Source organism: Equus caballus, chromosome X (genome assembly GCF_041296265.1).
Source record: "Equus caballus isolate H_3958 breed thoroughbred chromosome X, TB-T2T, whole genome shotgun sequence".
In the NCBI taxonomy this organism is placed as follows: domain Eukaryota; kingdom Metazoa; phylum Chordata; class Mammalia; order Perissodactyla; family Equidae; genus Equus; species Equus caballus.
Window position 1 is genome coordinate 52,862,954 of NC_091715.1, and position 4,529 is coordinate 52,867,482.

Sequence of the window (4,529 nt, forward strand, 5' to 3'; positions counted from 1 at the left end):
TGAAAGGCACAACGTGCAGGCTTCTTTCCAAAGGGCGAGTTGGGCCCCACAGCATCTTGCTTCCAGCTCTTTGGGAAGCTAAGAAACAACTCGCTCTGCACAGTGCTCTTACAGCCTAGTGGGAACATGTCTTCCAAAGGCCTGTGAAACGCAGTTTCTTTGCAGGCCTGATCTGGCTGAAGTAGGACTTCTGCTCTGGGTGTGCTACTTTGCCCTAGAGCTGAAAGGCACAACGTGCAGGCTTCTTTCCAAAGGGCGAGTTGGGCCCCACAGCATCTTGCTTCCAGCTCTTTGGGAAGCTAAGAAACAACTCGCTCTGCACAGTGCTCTTACAGCCTACCGGGAACATCTCTTCCAAAGGCCTGTGAAACGCAGTTTCTTTGCAGGCCTGATCTGGCTGAAGTAGGACTTCTGCTCTGGGTGTGCTACTTTGCCCTAGAGCTGAAAGGCACAACGTGAAGGCTTCTTTCCAAAGGGCGAGTTGGGCCCCACAGCATCTTGCTTCCAGCTCTTTGGGAAGCTAAGAAACAACTCGCTCGGCACAGTGCTCTTACAGCCTAGTGGGAACATCTCTTCCAAAGGCCTGTGAAACGCAGTTTCTTTGCAGGCCTGATCTGGCTGAAGTAGGACTTCTGCTCTGGGTGTGCTACTTTGCCCTAGAGCTGAAAGGCACAACGTGCAGGCTTCTTTCCAAAGGGCGAGTTGGGCCCCACAGCATCTTGCTTCCAGCTCTTTGGGAAGCTAAGAAACAACTTGCTCTGCACAGTGCTCTTACAGCCTAGTGGGAACATGTCTTCCAAAGGCCTGTGAAACGCAGTTTCTTTGCAGGCCTGATCTGGCTCAAGTAGGACTTCTGCTCTGGGTGTGCTACTTTGCCCTAGAGCTGAAAGGCACAACGTGCAGGCTTCTTTCCAAAGGGCGAGTTGGGCCCCACAGCATCTTGCTTCCAGCTCTTTGGGAAGCTAAGAAACAACTCGCTCGGCACAGTGCTCTTACAGCCTACCGGGAACATCACTTCCAAAGGCCTGTGAAATGCAGTTTCTTTGCAGGCCTGATCTGGCTGAAGTAGGACTTCTGCTCTGGGTGTGCTACTTTGCCCTAGAGCTGAAAGGCACAACGTGCAGGCTTCTTTCCAAAGGGCGAGTTGGGCCCCACAGCATCTTGCTTCCAGCTCTTTGGGAAGCTAAGAAACAACTCGCTCTGCACAGTGCTCTTACAGCCTACCCGGAACATCTCTTCCAAAGGCCTGTGAAACGCAGTTTCTTTGCAGGCCTGATCTGGCTGAAGTAGGACTTCTGCTCTGGGTGTGCTACTTTGCCCTAGAGCTGAAAGGCACAACGTGCAGGCTTCTTTCCAAAGGGCGAGTTGGGCCCCACAGCATCTTGCTTCCAGCTCTTTGGGAAGCTAAGAAACAACTCGCTCTGCACAGTTCTCTTACAGCCTAGTGGGAACATGTCTTCCAAAGGCCTGTGAAACGCAGTTTCTTTGCAGGCCTGTTCTGGCTGAAGTAGGACTTCTGCTCTGGGTGTGCTACTTTGCCCTAGATCTGAAAGGCACAACGTGCAGGCTTCTTTCCAAAGGGCGAGTTGGGCCCCACAGCATCTTGCTTCCAGCTCTTTGGGAAGCTAAGAAACAACTCGCTCTGCACAGTGCTCTTACAGCCTACCGGGAACATCTCTTCCAAAGGCCTGTGAAACGCAGTTTCTTTGCAGGCCTGATCTGGCTGAAGTAGGACTTCTGCTCTGGGTGTGCTACTTTGCCCTAGAGCTGAAAGGCACAACGTGCAGGCTTCTTTCCAAAGGGCGAGTTGGGCCCCACAGCATCTTGCTTCCAGCTCTTTGGGAAGCTAAGAAACCACTCGCTCTGCACAGTGCTCTTACAGCCTACCGGGAACATCTCTTCCAAAGGCCTGTGAAACGCAGTTTCTTTGCAGGCCTGATCTGGCTGAAGTAGGACTTCTGCTCTGGGTGTGCTACTTTGCCCTAGAGCTGAAAGGCACAACGTGCAGGCTTCTTTCCAAAGGGCGAGTTGGGCCCCACAGCATCTTGCTTCCAGCTCTTTGGGAAGCTAAGAAACAACTCGCTCTGCACAGTGCTCTTACAGCCTACCGGGAACATGTCTTCCAAAGGCCTGTGAAACGCAGTTTCTTTGCAGGCCTGATCTGGCTGAAGTAGGACTTCTGCTCTGGGTGTGCTACTTTGCCCTAGAGCTGAAAGGCACAACGTGCAGGCTTCTTTCCAAAGGGCGAGTTGGGCCCCACAGCATCTTGCTTCCAGCTCTTTGGGAAGCTAAGAAACAAGTCGCTCTGCACAGTGCTCTTACAGCCTACCGGGAACATCTCTTCCAAAGGCCTGTGAAACGCAGTTTCTTTGCAGGCCTGATCTGGCTGAAGTAGGACTTCTGCTCTGGGTGTGCTACTTTGCCCTAGAGCTGAAAGGCACAACGTGCAGGCTTCTTTCCAAAGGGCGAGTTGGGCCCCACAGCATCTTGCTTCCAGCTCTTTGGGAAGCTAAGAAACAACTCGCTCTGCACAGTGCTCTTACAGCCTAGTGGGAACATGTCTTCCAAAGGCCTGTGAAACGCAGTTTCTTTGCAGGCCTGATCTGGCTGAAGTAGGACTTCTGCTCTGGGTGTGCTACTTTGCCCTAGAGCTGAAAGGCACAACGTGCAGGCTTCTTTCCAAAGGGCGAGCTGGGCCCCACAGCATCTTGCTTCCAGCTCTTTGGGAAGCTAAGAAACAACTCGCTCTGCACAGTGCTCTTACAGCCTAGTGGGAACATGTCTTCCAAAGGCCTGTGAAACGCAGTTTCTTTGCAGGCCTGATCTGGCTGAAGTAGGACTTCTGCTCTGGGTGTGCTACTTTGCCCTAGAGCTGAAAGGCACAACGTGCAGGCTTCTTTCCAAAGGGCGAGTTGGGCCCCACAGCATCTTGCTTCCAGCTCTTTGGGAAGCTAAGAAACAACTCGCTCGGCACAGTGCTCTTACAGCCTAGTGGGAACATGTCTTCCAAAGGCCTGTGAAACGCAGTTTCTTTGCAGGCCTGATCTGGCTCAAGTAGGACATCTGCTCTGGGTGTGCTACTTTGCCCTAGAGCTGAAAGGCACAACGTGCAGGCTTCTTTCCAAAGGGCGAGTTGGGCCCCACAGCATCTTGCTTCCAGCTCTTTGGGAAGCTAAGAAACAAGTCGCTCTGCACAGTGCTCTTACAGCCTACCGGGAACATCTCTTCCAAAGGCCTGTGAAACGCAGTTTCTTTGCAGGCCTGATCTGGCTGAAGTAGGACTTCTGCTCTGGGTGTGCTACTTTGCCCTAGAGCTGAAAGGCACAACGTGCAGGCTTCTTTCCAAAGGGCGAGTTGGGCCCCACAGCATCTTGCTTCCAGCTCTTTGGGAAGCTAAGAAACAACTCGCTCTGCACTGTGCTCTTACAGCCTAAGAAGAACATCTCTTCCAAAGGCCTGTGAAACGCAGTTTCTTTGCAGGCCTGATCTGGCTGAAGTAGGACTTCTGCTCTGGGTGTGCTACTTTGCCCTAGAGCTGAAAGGCACAACGTGCAGGCTTCTTTCCAAAGGGCGAGTTGGGCCCCACAGCATCTTGCTTCCAGCTCTTTGGGAAGCTAAGAAACAACTCGCTCTGCACAGTGCTCTTACAGCCTACCCGGAACATGTCTTCCAAAGGCCTGTGAAACGCAGTTTCTTTGCAGGCCTGATCTGGCTCAAGTAGGACTTCTGCTCTGGGTGTGCTACTTTGCCCTAGAGCTGAAAGGCACAACGTGCAGGCTTCTTTCCAAAGGGCGAGTTGGGCCCCACAGCATCTTGCTTCCAGCTCTTTGGGAAGCTAAGAAACAACTCGCTCTGCACAGTGCTCTTACAGCCTACGGGGAACATGTCTTCCAAAGGCCTGTGAAACGCAGTTTCTTTGCAGGCCTGATCTGGCTGAAGTAGGACTTCTGCTCTGGGTGTGCTACTTTGCCCTAGAGCTGAAAGGCACAACGTGCAGGCTTCTTTCCAAAGGGCGAGTTGGGCCCCACAGCATCTTGCTTCCAGCTCTTTGGGAAGCTAAGAAACAACTCGCTCGGCACAGTGCTCTTACAGCCTAGTGGGAACATGTCTTCCAAAGGCCTGTGAAACGCAGTTTCTTTGCAGGCCTGATCTGGCTCAAGTAGGACTTCTGCTCTGGGTGTGCTACTTTGCCCTAGAGCTGAAAGGCACAACGTGCAGGCTTCTTTCCAAAGGGCGAGTTGGGCCCCACAGCATCTTGCTTCCAGCTCTTTGGGAAGCTAAGAAACAAGTCGCTCGGCACAGTGCTCTTACAGCCTAGCGGGAACATCTCTTCCAAAGGCCTGTGAAACGCAGTTTCTTTGCAGGCCTGATCTGGCTGAAGTAGGACTTCTGCTCTGGGTGTGCTACTTTGCCCTAGAGCTGAAAGGCACAACGTGCAGGCTTCTTTCCAAAGGGCGAGTTGGGCCCCACAGCATCTTGCTTCCAGCTCTTTGGGAAGCTAAGAAACAACTCGCTCTGCACAGTGCTCT